This window comes from Oryctolagus cuniculus, chromosome 13 (assembly GCF_964237555.1).
Source record: "Oryctolagus cuniculus chromosome 13, mOryCun1.1, whole genome shotgun sequence".
Lineage (NCBI taxonomy): Eukaryota > Metazoa > Chordata > Mammalia > Lagomorpha > Leporidae > Oryctolagus > Oryctolagus cuniculus.
Window position 1 is genome coordinate 90,685,873 of NC_091444.1, and position 15,454 is coordinate 90,701,326.

At 38.8% G+C, this 15,454-nt stretch overlaps 1 protein-coding gene across 1 annotated transcript in view; it reads left to right on the top strand.

Moving 5' to 3' along the window:
* Positions 1-15,454, top strand: part of PGER5 (prostaglandin-E(2) 9-reductase-like) — a 75,379-nt gene that overhangs the window by 41,874 nt on the left and 18,051 nt on the right. The window lies entirely within an intron of this gene.

Consider the following 15,454-nt stretch of genomic DNA (forward strand, 5'->3'; position numbering starts at 1 on the left):
AGGTTCAGTAGGGCCCTGTACTATCTTAGTTAGGCTGTGTCTTACTTCTCCTTTTCTGGGTATCACCTTCCAGGCTCTTCTTGCTATCTCTCTCACCTGTAAGAGGACAGCTGTTGGTAATCGGGCCTGCTCATCGGGACTGGCAAATCGCCCTTCTCCATTTAACATTTCCTCATCCCATGCTTGATTCCCTGTTTGATAGTTCTGCTTTGAATATTCTCGCGCAAATTCTTTATAGGCAGCTAACCACAAGAGGAAGTCACCCCCGCCTAACACCGCCTTTACTAAGTTTCTCCAATCCTCAGGTATTAGGCCTTGCTGCCCGATGTTATCAAGGATTGCCTGAGTGTAACTTGCATGGGGCCCATACAATTGTACTGATTGCTGCAACTCTTTAAGTAATTTATGGTCAAGAGGCGTCCATCCCCTGTTTCCCTGTGGATCCTGAATTACAGGAAACACCTGGCCTGGTTCCTGGTACTGCTCCCAAGCAGGTTTTCTATAAACAGCTCCCCTTTGCTTGTTTTCGGTTCTTGGCCTTTCTAGCTCCTCCTGCATACCTACTCCCTCCATCACTCCTTCTTCCTCCCACTCTTCTTCAATCTCATGTGGAAAAAAGGGGCTTTTCTTTACAGGAGGAAACTTTGGTAGTACCAATGGGCGATACCGGGGTGGTGATTCATCCTTTATGGTTGAATTTGCCAGCCTTGTATGGCCAGGCATCTCTCTCGGGGGCGAGGTTCCCTCCTCAGCTTCCTTCTCCCCCCCATAAGCTTCCTGGCTCTCTAAATCCTTCTTTGATTTTCTTCTCACTTGTTCGTTACAATAGTTGCTCGCCTGGCTGCCCTGCCATAATTCTTCCTGCATTTCACTCCCCTCATTAAGCAACAACTCGATCCCTTCCGTGGGGTTCTGAAGCACCTGATCAACGAGTTGCCACAGCTTCAGCACTTCTATCGGTTCCCCAGCCTCGCGCATTTTCCGTCCCACCTGCCTCCACTGCTGTGGAAACCAGGGGGACGTCTCTACGATTGCTCTTACGAATGCATGAATTTTCCTCCCCCCTCGTTTCCCTTGCTTAGAGGAAAAGCTGCGACGAGGTGGGGAGTAGGAAGAGAGAGAGAGAGAAACCATATTTAGCCCATAGATGATCTTTAGGGAGAAACAGAGGATGGTGCCCAGGAGGAGGAAGAGGTAGCCAGTGGGCAAAGAGTAGCCAAAGAACTCCATTGTCTGTACCGTCTGTGACATGTTGGAGCAGTGAGCGTAATGGAAGACTGAGTCTCCCAGACGTTCCCAGTTAATACCTCCTTCCTAGCTTCTAATTTTCTTCCCCCGCGGCTTTTTTCCTAGGTTCTGACTAGCTTTTCACCGGCACTCTTTCCGTCCGGCCTTCCCCTAGGCTCTTTGCTAGTCTCTCTCTCCAGTAATTTCCCACTTCTTCCCGGTCTTTCCCTCCTAGGTTTCTTATCCGACCTAGGTTTCCTATCCGAGTCACGGCACCACTTGCTGCTCCTCCGCACGCGGAGGAGCCGCACCGGACCGGGCGCTTGTTGTTCCCTTTTTTTACAAGTCCTTTCTATAGTAAAGTAAGAATAAGTAAACAGCAAACTCCCAAAGCAAGAATGAGTAGAGAGAAATGAGAAAGAACGAAGTAACGAACTTCCCCGCGAACTCTCCAACGCACTCTCCAACCAACCCACCCCACCATGCCGTCTCTCTCCTCCTATATAGTCCTCTCCACCAATCCCAACTCGGCTGCCCACACGCCGAGCACGCCGCTCTCCTCCAATCAGGAGCAGCTCCTGCAGCTTGTCAAGTTGGTGAGAGGCAGCTGGGTAGAAGCTGTTTACTTCTCTCCCAGCGCCATATTGTGGGAGAGCAGATGCATAGAATAAATCTTAATTCCAGTAACAGTATAGTCCGAATTGCTCCCCACAATGCATTGCATTTATCTGCTTAAAATTCAGCCAGACTGTATTTAATGAGAGCAATTTCACCATTCCATGGGGAAGATAACTATTTTTTCTTGATCTGATAGCTGAAAAAAATATATCCTATACAGTGCACACAATTTCCATTCAGAAATGTGAATAAGAAGGAAGAAATGGTATCTTCTGTAACTGATCTATTTGTTCACTATAAACCTCAATCCTTTGTGAGCATTTGCAGAGGAGTCTACTCTCTCACAGATATTGATGAAATACCTTTTATTGGTCCCATTAGTTATTATTGGCTGTTTTCACTGAGATATTCACTATTCCCATGTATTTGGCAATATAATTCTACTGGAAGAAATGACTCTGCAATCTAAAAAATAATTTTTGTATTTCCTGCTCTGTGAGGATGCTCACTACTAGACAAAAAATTCTGCTCTTTACAACAAAAACAGACCAAAGATTATTGCTCAAGAGTACTGAAAGTTAGTGCAATTTATTTGGTCACAAATCCTGGGTGATGCTTCAGGACAGGCCATGTGTTTTCTATCTAAAAGAAATTGGCTTTGTTTTCTCTCCCAGTGATGAACCCTATTCTCTCAGGTCTGTCTAAGTAGATCATAAGCCTCAGTCTATCTGAAAGTGGCAGCTTGAAGCTGACAAAACAGCAAACATTAGGTTTCATATCACATCTCTAGCACAACAACAAAAGACGAAATGCCATTTCAAGTAACTTAGAATTTCTTTTCCATAGAAACCTTGAATACCACTAAAAACTAGGGCAATGGAAACTTTGATTTTCCTTTGCACAAATAACTAAAGTAGCAACCGCCATTCCTTCTAAATCATGGAAATTTAACCATGACTTGGGTCTGTGAAAGAGTAAATAAAAATGGAAATATATTTAATATTTGTCTCTCTCAGAAAATGGCATCAATGATATTAGCCAACAGTTTGATTAATTACTGTTCACTAATCAGGACTCTCAGTCAATTTAAATACTCAAAATCTTCAGTAACTAATAAAAGCAACAATAATCCCCTACACTTAATACTATTGTACAGTTTTCCTAATTGCTGTGACTTGGGTCTTATCCAAAATAGCATTTTTTCCCACATTTCATTCAGAGTGCAGTACCCAGAACTCAAAATATAGCATGACCAGGGCAAATGTTGGAACAAAAAAGTGGCAAGTTTGCACTGAGAGATGGTAAATTCCTTGCAAAAAGACAAGTAGTTAATGCATTATAAGTAGCAAGTACTAAATAATGTTCAATATTTTCATTGTCAGAAAGAGATACATAATTCATCATATTAATTGCAGCACTGTTCTAAATATATAGAATCAACAAATATCTTCATCATGAACAGATAGAGAAAATGTGAGATACGCACACACACACACACACACCCATACCCATACAGCCAAGGAAACACTAGTCAGCCATAACCAAGAATAAAATCCTGCCATTTGTAGCAAAATGGATGGAACTGGAGGACATAACCTTAAGTGAAATCAGGCAGATTCAGAAAGACAAATAGCATTTGTTGTTCTTCATGTGTGAGAATTATATAAGTATCCTTTTCTGAACGTGGAATGTTGACTAGTAGGGTCTTTAGGGTTTGAGAGGATCGAATTTGGATGAAAAATAGGGGAAGCTGGGTGTGATTCAGTAATTTAAATAAATATATAAGGCTTAATATGAGATGCTAATTATAGGTGAATATAAAGTGGAGTATATGGAAGATCTTTGTTGTACTTCATAATTTGTATTTTATAAATTAAAAACTATTGAAAATGTGTATTTTAAAATAGAACAAATTAAATTGATTTCTTCATTAAGATGAGGTCTTAATAGTATAGACACTTCATAAACCTGTTACTAACACTAAAGGCTAATACCTACAGCAAAGTGAAGTAAAGCAAAATTGCTCAAGTGGAGAATATCAAACTTAAAATCTTCTATACATTCAATATGGAATCAATAAAATGAAAAGACAACCAATATAATGGTAGAAAATATTTGCACATCACAGGAAAAGAGGTCAATTTCAAGAATATAAAAATATTTTTATAACTCAAGAAAATACCAAAAACACACAAATGATCAAATGAAATGGAGACAAAGAGCTAAATACACATTTGCTGAAGATGACATTCAAATGATCAATAGCATATGAAGAAACACTCAACATCACTAATCATTTGAGAAATACTAATTAATAGCATATGAAGAAACACTCAACATCACTAATCATTTGAGAAATACTAAATAGCATATGAAGAAACATGCAATATCACTAATCATTTGAGAAATACTAATTAATAGCATATGAAGAAACATGCAATATCACTAATCATTTGAGAAATACTAACCCAAACAATGAGATATTACATCAAGCTCAGCAGATCCACTAAGATTTTGAGGTTACTACTCTCTCTAATTTGTTGAGTTTTTATGGAAAAATAATGTTGAGTTTGGTTAAATACGTTTTCCACATCTGTTGAGATGATCATGTCACTTTTGTCTCCTTCCTGTTAATGTGGCATATCACACTGTCTGCTGTGCTTTATGTTGAACTATACTTTTATTCCAGGGAAATATCCTACTTTATCACAATAAAGATTCTATTTAATTACTGGTAAATTTTGCTTGTCAGTCTAAGGAGTTGATTTTCAAAGAGATTGCTTCAGTCCCTAATTTTTCTGCATTCCTCATCTTTGAGCTGCTGGTGGGGAACACCTGGACTCCTAGTCATTTTACAAATATTCTTCATATTCCAGAATATATGCTGTGAATTTTCTTGTTCTCCAATATCTGAAGAGAAACAATGCTTAGTAAATATGTGCTGATACTTCCCTAAAGGCTGACAACCCTGAAATGTCAACAAAATGGCTCTAAATGTCTAGGCAAATCAGTTTTTGTCCTAATGAGTCAGAAGGAAACAACCCAAACACGAAATACAGTCAGTGCTAGGTAAGGATCTTTAGAAAACACAACAATCTCTTGTTTTGCAGAAAGTGACAGAAATTTTGTGTCTGTTTCCTGCCCTGTGGACACGGTTGTAACTGAGTGTGAATTGCTAAATAGCATGGATTACAAGAGAGGTGTCCAATCACTGGCATCTGGGATACCTCCTGCATCATGAACCTCACATAGGGACTTTCAGTAGATGTCATGACAAAGGCCTCCATGTTAAAATTCATCAGAAAATGCATGCATTGTTTACCTAGGAACACTAAAATTCAAAAGGTGCACCATCTGAGCTCAATGACTTCATGTCTAGGGTGCTAAAGAGGTGATTTCTATGAAGCTGCAATTAGGTGAAAGTTAATTTACTTACTGGTTATAGAATCTGCCTTTTTTCATGAATACACTTTTATAATAATTTTTTATTAATTATAATTGCTGAATTATGCAAATGGTATTCACTTGCCTAGAACTTAGACAAAACACAAAATTTCAACAATGAAACATCTCCCTCTCCCTTAGTTACATCTATCAGCTTAGGTAAGAAATATTCCATCCTCTTTTAGTTCAAATTCTCTAAGAAAATGGAAACTGATCCTTCCAAGTTTAGAACATAAACCCATGTAGCTTTTTGTCAACAATAAAAGCTTAAAGGTGTAAAAATTTTTGGTAGCAAGTTCACATCACTTTCACTAATTCATTAATTCTGTGTTCACTGTGCAGCATATACAACACTGTACTAATTTCACAAATAGAAGGAATGACATTTGCAAGACAGCATCCCATTGAGAGATCTTTATACTTTCATAAAAGCATAAGAAATAAACAGATAAAAATGATAATTTATTACAATACTTACCAGATAAGAATTATTAATTATCACTCCTTCTGTCCCTTTTAATATGTTTATACTTTGATCTTTATTTTACTCTACACTATTAAAATATTAGCAATGACAACAATATATCTACATTTTTGAGTACTTACAATTTCACACTGTACTAATCTGTTACACATTACCATATTAATTTCTTATCAATTAAAATCCTAACTGGCTTTAACATGCACATATATATAACATATATATATATACACATATATGTATACACACACACACACACACACACACACATATGGTTACTCTCATTTATAACACATGTACTTTCTTGGATTCTGTAACCTGAAAGCATTAAAGAAGAATAAAGCTTTAACTTGTTGTAAGGTCTCTCCAACAAAGGGATTTGGTATCTATACTCTCCTTTGTTTTTAAAGACATTTTCACCCTCTGAATTGAGATTTCAATATTTTATAAAAAAAAAGGCAGAGAAATTTTCAAGTATTCTTGACCAAGATTCTTGAATTTCATAAAGGCCATGCTTTTTCCCATGAGAAAGGATGAAACAGAAATCAAGCAAACCCATTGAAATGAGAAACAAAAGTATGATCTATTATTTTAAGAGACTTGTTTTTTGCTTTCATTTTTTAATGTTTATTTATTTGAAAGGCAGAGTTACAGAGAGAGAGAGGGAGAGACAATGTGAGAGAGATCATCTATTCTCTGGGTCTCTCCCTAGAAGACCACAGCAATAGGGCCTGGGCCATGCTAAAACCAGGAGCCAAGAAGTCCATCCAAGTCTCCCACTGGGGTGGCAAGGATCCAAGTATTTGCACCATATTCTAGTGCTTTTCCAGGTGCATTACATTAGTAGGAATCTAGATTGGAAACAGAGCAGTCAGGATTCAAATTGGTGGTCATATGGGATTCTGGCATCTCAGGTGGCAGCTTAATCTTCTGCACTACAACCCCTGCTTCTTATTTATTTATTTTAAAGGCAGTATTACAGAGAGAGAGAGAGAGAGAGAGAGAGAGAGAGACCATCCATCCGCTGACTCACTCCCCAAATGGTTTCAGTGGCCAGGGCTGGGCCAGGTCAAAGCCAAGAACCTGGAACACCATCTTGATTCTGTTGCAGATAGTGAGTGTCCAAGCATTCACGCCATCTTCTGCTGCTTTCCCAGGTTTGTTAACAGCTGGTGGCTTAGCCTGCTGTGCCACAGCATCAGCCTCATATACAGTATTCCTGAAGAAATTATTATTTAAAAATTTTCCAATGTATAATTCCTCCATCCTCCTAAGAAAAATCTTAATTGAATGGCCTGTGAAAAGGAGTGTCATGCTGACCTCAGCAGTGAAATAGTTTTGATCACACATTTTTGAACTTCAGAGGCATTAGCAAATGAGTAAATTTACTGGCAATACCAATTGAAGTCTTTTGAAGGACATATCCAAGAATTGTCTGAACAACTGTAGTTGATGGAAAGTAGAACAGAGCTGTAGACTTTAGAGAATTTAACTGAAGACTAACATCTGAGCCAATTTTGTTGTTTTTTTCTCACCTAATAGACAGATACTTTTTTCTAAAGTTTGGAAACTGGTGGCCCCAGGTGAAAAATACCACCCTCCTTCTGAGTTTCTTTGGACTTGAGCTATCCATAAAGTATAGTCTCCTCTTATGTGTGGTATATACATTATCCCAAGACTTCAAGTAGATGTTTGATTCCATGGATATTATTCAATCCTGTATATGTTTTTTTCTTCCTTATACGTACTGTGTTAGTCAGATCTTCATTACTTTAAATAAAATACCTGATAAGTTACTTTGAAGGAAGAAGGTTTATTTTGTCATAGAGTTTCAGGTTCATATTGAGTAAGTGGGCCTATTTGTCAGCATCTGATGGTAGAACGCATGTGGAGAGAGGATCACATGGCACACCAGGAAGCAGAGTGACAAGAACTATGGTCTTCCCCATCTGCACGTGTCTCTATCTATAAATCATTATTCAATTATGGAGCCACATTCTAGCAATCTAATCCAATTCAATCTCTTCCCAAAGAATCCACCTGAAGATCCCATGATTGAATTAAGCCTCCACTTTAATGTAACTGATATTAGATTAGCATTAATTTAGCAGTCATTGAGATAAGATTTCAGGGTTTTAAATTTGGAGTGAGTCTGGGTATCCAAAACCATAACATACATATTCATGGTATAGTTCAGTTCATAATTTAGTGAAAAACAGCATGAAGATTTCTTTAAACATGAGAAATAGAACTTCCTTATAATCCAGCAATCCCTCTACTATGACTCATTGTCTAACTCTGCCTGTCAAAAAATACAGCAAAAGCAGTGTTAAGAGAAAAGTTTATAGCAATAGGTGCCTACATTAAGAAATTGGAAAGGCACCAAATAAATGAGCTTTCAATGCATCTTAAGGATCTAGAAAAAACTGCAGCAAACCAGACCCAAAACTAGCAGGAGAAGGTAAATAATTAAAATCAGAGAAGAAATCAACAGAATTGAATCCAAAAAAACATTACAAAAAATCAGCCAAGCGAGGAGCTGGTTTTTTGAAAAAATAAACAAAACTGACACCCCAAGGCCCAACTAACCAAAAAAAGAAGAGAAAAGACCCAAATCAATAAAATCAGAGAAGAAGAAGTGAATGTAACAACAGACACCACAGAAATAAAAAGAATCATCAGAAAATACTACAAAGAGTTGTATGCCAGCAAATAGGGAAATCTTTCAGAAATGGAAGATTCCTAGACACATGCAACCTACCTAAATTGAACCATGAAGACATAGAAAACCTAAGCAGACACATAACTGAGACAGAAATTCAAACAGTAATAAAGTCCCTCCCAACAAGGAAAAGCCCAGGGCCAGATGGATTCACTGCTGAATTCTACCAGACATTTAAAGAACTAACTCCAATTCTTCTCAAACTGTTCAGAACAATCGAAAAAGAGGGAATCCTCCCCAATTCTTTCTATGAAGCCAGCATCACCTTAATCCCTAAGCCTGAAAAAGATGCAGCATTGAAAGAAAATTACAGACCAATATCCCTGATGAACATAGACACAAAAATCCTTGATAAAATTCTGGACAATAGGATGCAACAACACATCAGAAAGATCATCCATCCAGACCAAGTGGGATTTATCCCTGGTATGCAGGGATGGTTCAGTGTGCACAAATCAATAATGTGATACACCACATTAACAAACTCCTGAAGAAAAACCATATGATTATCTCAATAGATGCAGAGAAAACACTCGATAAAATACAACACCCTTTCATGATGAAAACTCTAAGAAAACTGGGTTATAGAAGGAACATTCATCAATACAATCAAAGCAATTTATGAAAAACCCACTATTCCTATTGAATGGGGAAAAGTTGGAAGCATTTCCACTGAGATCTGGTACCAGACAGGGATGCCCACTCTCACCACTGCTATTCAATATAGTTCTGGAAGTTTTATCCAGAGCTATTAGGCAAGAGAAATAAATTAAAGGGATACAAATTTGGAAGGAAGAAGACAAACTATCCCTCTTGGCAGATGATATGATTCTTTATTTAAGGGATCCAAAGAACTCTACTAAGAGACTATTGGAACTCGGCTGGCGCCGCGGCTCACTAGGCTCATCCTCTGCCTAGCGGCGCCGGCACACCGGGTTCTAGTCCCGGTCGGGGCGCTGGATTCTGTCCTGGTTGCCCCTCTTCCAGGCCAGCCCTCTGCTGTGGCCAGGGAGTGCAGTGGAGGATGGCCCAAGTGCTTGGGCCCTGCACCCCATGGGAGACCAGGAAAAGCACCTGGCTCCTGGCTCCTGCCATCGGATCAGCGCGGTGTGCCGGCCGCAGCGCGCTGGCCGCGGTGGCGATTGGAGGGTGAACCAACGGCAAAGGAAGACCTTTCTCTCTGTCTCTCTCTCTCACTGTCCACTCTGCCTGTCAAAAAAAAAAATAAAATAAATAAAAAAAGAGACTATTGGAACTCATAGAGGAGTTTGGAAAAGTAGCAGGATATAAAATCAATGCACAGAAATCAACAGCCTTTGTATACACAGTCAATGCCACGGCTGAGAAAGAACTTCTATGATCAATCCCATTCACAATAGCCACAAAAACAATCAAATATCTTGGAATAACTTAACCAAGGATGTAAAAGATCTCTACGATGAAAATTGCAAAATCTTAAAGAAAGAAATAGAAGAGAATACCAAAGAATGGAAAATCTTCCATGTTCATGGATTGGAAGAATCAATATCATCAAAATGCCCATTCTCCCAAAAGCAATTTATAGATTCAATGCGATACCAATCAAAATACCAAAGTCATTCTTCTCAGATCTGCAAAATATGATGCTGAAATTCATATGGAGAACAGGAAACCTTGGAATAGCTCAAGCAATCTTGTACAACAAAAACAAAGCTGGAGGCATCACAATACCAGATTTCAGGACATACTACAGGGCAGTTATAATCAAAACAGTGTGATACTGGTACAGAAACAGATGGCAAGACCAATGGAACAGAATAGAAACACCAGAAATTAATCCAAACATCTACAACCAACTTATATTTGATCAAGGATCTAAAACCAATTCCTGGAGTAAGGTCAGTCTATTCAACAAATGGTGCTGGGAAAACTGGATTTCCACATGCATAAGCATGAAGGAAGACCCCTACTTTTCACCTTACACAATGTCGCTCCCCCTCTTCGTGGAGGAACCACACAGGACCCTGCGCTGTTCTTTTGTCTGCTCGGCCCTCCCCGGGTTTGCTGCTGGTTCTTCCCGGGTTGGCTACTGACCCTTCCACCTCCGTGGAAGGGCGGTTCCCCCTGGCCACTTTCCCCACTTCCGCAGGGGAGCAGCACACCGCCGGCTGGCTCTCTCGGGGGCTGCACAGGTGTTCCTTCAGATAGATGTTCCTGGTGCATGTTGTCTCTCTCCTCCTTTATAGTCCTCTTCCACCAATCCCAACTCTGCTACCCACACGCCGAGTACGCTGCTCTCCTCCAATCAGGAGCAGGTCCCACAGTTTATTGGTTGAACTGGAGTCAGCTGTGTAGAAGCTGTTTCCCTTCTCAGCGCCATATTGTGGGAAAGCAGATGCATAGAATAAGTCTTAATTCCAGTAACTTAGTCTAGTCCGAGTTGCTCCCAGTTGCTCCCCACACACAAAAATTCACTCAACATGGATTAAAGACCTAAATCTATGGCCTGACACCATCAAATTATTAGAGAACATTGGTGAAACCCTACAAGATACAGGTACCGTCAAAGACTTCTTGGAAAGGACCCTGGAAGCATAGGCAATCAAAGCCAAAATTAGCAATTGGGATCGCATCAAATTGAGAACTTAAAAAATATTAAATATATCATGTAAGTCAGAAAACAAGTTATTGGCTTGTGCTATTGATTCAGTGTGTTCTCTAAAAAGCATGGTGCATCACTTAAGTCTCTGCTCAGTACACTCACATCCCAAATGCAGTGCCTATATTCAAAATCTGGCTCTGCTTCTGATTCCAAGTTGTTGCAGATGCAGATCCTGGAAGGCAACTACTTATGGATCAAATACTTGGGTCCCTCTCATGTGAGTGATCTTCATTGAGTTCCTGCCCCTTTGCTCCAGCTGAATTCTATCTGCAGCTACTGGGGACATTTGGAGAATGAACTAGTAGATGGCAACTCAGCCTTTCTTTCTGTTCTTCTCTTCCTGCCTTTTGAATAAATAAATAAATAAGTAAAAGCTGGTGATCATATTAGATGGGCTACACTAACTCTTAACATTAACTTGGCACATTATCAACTTTCCTTGATCAGTTTGAGTTATGATAGCCAATTCTTATTTTATTCAGGGTCGGGTATTGTGGCATGCAGGTTAAGCTGCCAGTTTGGAAGCCAGGATCATATTTTGCAGTGTCAGTTCAAGTCCAGACTACCTGCTTCCACTCCAAATTCCCAATAATGTATCTAGGCAGCAATAAATAATGGCCCAAGTATTAGTTTCTGCTGCTCACGTGGGAGACATTGATGGAGTTCCTGTGTCATGGCTTCAGCTTTGCTCAAACCTAGCTGTTATGATCATTTTAGGAGTGAACCCGAGGAGGGAAGATCCCTTCTTGTTCTTTCTCCCTTTCAAATAAATAATCTTTAAAATATATTTATGAATCTACCAAAGGAAGTGAAATCAGCATATGAAAGGGTTATCCATACCCCTATATTTATTGCAGCTTAATTTACAATAGCTAAAATATGGAATCAACCCAGATGTCTGCCAACTGAAGACTGGATAAGGCAATTATGGAATATGTATATACCTTGGAATACTACCTAACAGTAAAAAAAAAAAAAAGAAAAAGAAAAAGAAAAAGAAATCCTGTCATTCACATCAAAATGGATTCAACTGGGAAACATTATACTTAGTGAAATAAGCCAGTACCAAAAAGAAAAATACCATATATTCTCCCTGATCTGTGGTAACTAATACAATACCTAAAATGTAATCTATAGAAGTGAAATTGACACTTTGATGATTTTGAACAGCACTGTTTCAACTGTTGAGAAACAGTTTTTTTCCCATACTCTTTTTGAGCACTTTACTTAGTGTAGAGTTAAATTTGTGAGTGTACAGTTAATTGAAAATACATCTTTATAAAAATAAGACTGGAAATAGGAGAGATAGGAGGAAGAAGCATAAGAGTGTGGGCAGGAGGGAGTGAAAGGTGGGAAGAATCACTATGTTCCTAAATTTGTATATATGAAATGCATGAAGTGTATATACCTTACATAAAAGATTCCTAAGTAAAAATAAAATAAAATAAATTTGTGTTCTGACATCCAGCCACTGTCTTAGAGAAAGTCTGCCTAGTTAGGAAAATGAGAAATCTTCTGGTGGTAGAAACTATTCTCACAATGTGTAAATTACCAATATCATAGTTTCAGGTGACTGTGATAAGTCTTTTTCATTATTATGCTCTTGCATAGTCCAATTTAGAAGATAATATCTCACATCTGGTGACCCCTGTCTTCTAGCTTGTTCTGAATTCCCAGAGCTGTGTAGGCAATCATGGGCATGAATATCAGGTGGACCTGAATAGACCAAGCTGTGCTAACAATGGATGTTTCAATGGAATCCAAAACTGGTGACCAGATGGAACACTGAAGGGCTTGATTCTAATCTTTGGGATCATAGGTTCTTCTACTTATGCTTTCAAAGAATGATAAAAGTTGAATTAAGCCCAGTGCAATTGATTTCAGGAAAATCAAAAGCCATGCTGACATCCTACTGACCTGAATTTGTAGAAAGGAATTCAGAAACACAATATAGAGATGATACTGTAAAATTGGTCCTAGTAAATCAGTACTTGATTAATACCAGTGTTTTCTATGCAGAAAACTCTTAGACTTCATCTTTTGAGAATCTGAGAATTTTTATTATAAAACTCTTTATGTAATAAATATCTTTACCTATTGCAGTGACATTTATTTCCTGTTGTAATCTGATGCTTAGCTACTCTGCGGTTATAATTGACCTTCAAATAACATTACAACTGTGAAAATGGAAGACTCATCCAGCTGCAAGTCTTTATTTCTTTGTAAACATGTAGCACAGGGAGGAGGGAGGAGATACCAGAAGTTGCAAATGAAGAAAGTGACCCAAACACCTTGACTGATTTCACAGAGTCAAGAATCATATTGTTTTTTAGAGAATCACTTCAAATTGTCTTTTTTTTGTATATTTCTTTTATTGTGCCTATAGAATATTTGAGTCAAATGAATAATGGAAGACAAGCAGAAATTCATTATTGAAGGTTGCAGAAATAATATACCGAATTTTGCAGCACAGTGGGAGTGCAACAAAGGTGTTCTCATCTATGTAAAAGCCATTCAATAAGAGAGGGAGGAGATATATAGGACGGCACATACTCACTCAGACCTACCTCCAATGGTGGAACTAGAAATGTGCCAGGGGATTTCAACTCAACCTTACCAAGTAGGCAGGTACCAATGCCAGCACACTTGGTAAAGTGATAAATATAAATACACAACTGATCAAAAAGATAGGGTAAGTGTCGAAGAGATTACACAAATAAGACCAGTGTAAGCAAATAATGAAAGATAGAATCAAAAGTGAGAGAACATGGGAAGCAGAACACACAGCAGACTCATAGAATGGCAAATACCCAAAACAGCACTCCTGCCTCAGAATCAACCCTTGGGACATTCGGATCTGACTAAAAGGTCCATGAGAGTCTCGCAGGCATGGAAAGCCATGACATGGTGGCAAAAAACAATCTAAATGAAGGATCCTGGTGAACAACACCCCAGCAGAAGGATCAGGCCATCAAGGAGAGAGGCGCCTTTCTCTGAAGGGAGGAAGGAACCTCCACTGTGATATGGCCTTGACTAAACAAATTCAGAGTTGGTGAACTCAAGGGGCTTCCATAGCCTAGACAGCTCATAGCAAGAGTCTCGGGTGATTGCTGACATCATAAATAAGAGTGCCAATTGTTAAATCAACAACGGGAGTCACTGGGTTCATGCTCCCCACGCAGGATCTCTGTCCTTAATATGTTTAACTATGAAACTCAAAAACAACACTACTAGTCGAACAATACCCTATACCTGGTTCAGTTGTGTGAGTGCAACCAGTTGAAATCCCTGCTTAGTATATACTAAGTTGATCTTCAGTATATGTAGGTAATTGAAAATGAAACGTGATAAAGGGCGGAATGGGAGAGGGAGTGGGTGAGGGGAGGGCCACGGGAGGGAGGGAGGTCGGGGGGGAAGCCACAACAATACAAAAGATGCATTTTATATTCTACTTAAAACTATTGGTTGAACTCTGTAATTAATACACAATTACTCTTAGGTGTTTAATTAATGCTATAACTAGTACTCAAATAGTATTTTACACTTTGTGTTTCTGTGTGGGAGCAAAATGTGGAAATCTTTACTTAACATACGCTAAATTGATCTTCTGTATATAAAGATAATTGAAAATTAATCGTGATGTGAAGGGGAAGGGGAGAGGGAGCGGGAGAGGGGAGTGTTGTGGGTGGGAGGGAAGTTATGGGGGGGAAGGAAGCTATTGTAATCCATAAGCTGTACTTTGGAAATTTATGCTCATTAAATAAAAAAAAAAGCCATTCAAGCAGAGACATAGCCATACTGTATTATGTACAAGTAGATGGGCTTGGAGACCAGGATTAATACAAGGTTTAAATCCAAAGAATAACCAAGTATTTTGAGTTTAAGGAAGATGAGCAAGATAGTGAAAGTCAATGCTAATTCAGGATATATCAGAATTCAAAGCTGTATTTCACTGGTTAGGATTAACAGTTTAGTTATGATTGGAAAGCAGCAAAGAGTACTGAGGGATGCCAAGTGACCCTGTGGTGTAGGGCATGGGCAGTTTCTGGCATAGTTGGAGTCCTGAGGACCTGTCAGGATATTCAGTTCTATTCAAATTGCCAGTGGCAGAGCTCTAGTTTTAAATCAGAAATATTCTTTTTCAGATAAGAAAAGTGACAAACATTGGAGATTTGAAAGGCATAGATAAAGCACTTAATAACTATGCCTAGACCTAGTTTCCAGAAATAATGCCCTTAAAATGTGACATATCACCTTCTTTATAAGGCATGCTGTTTGACAACATACTATTACTGATTATAACATATGCTCTACTCTTCAC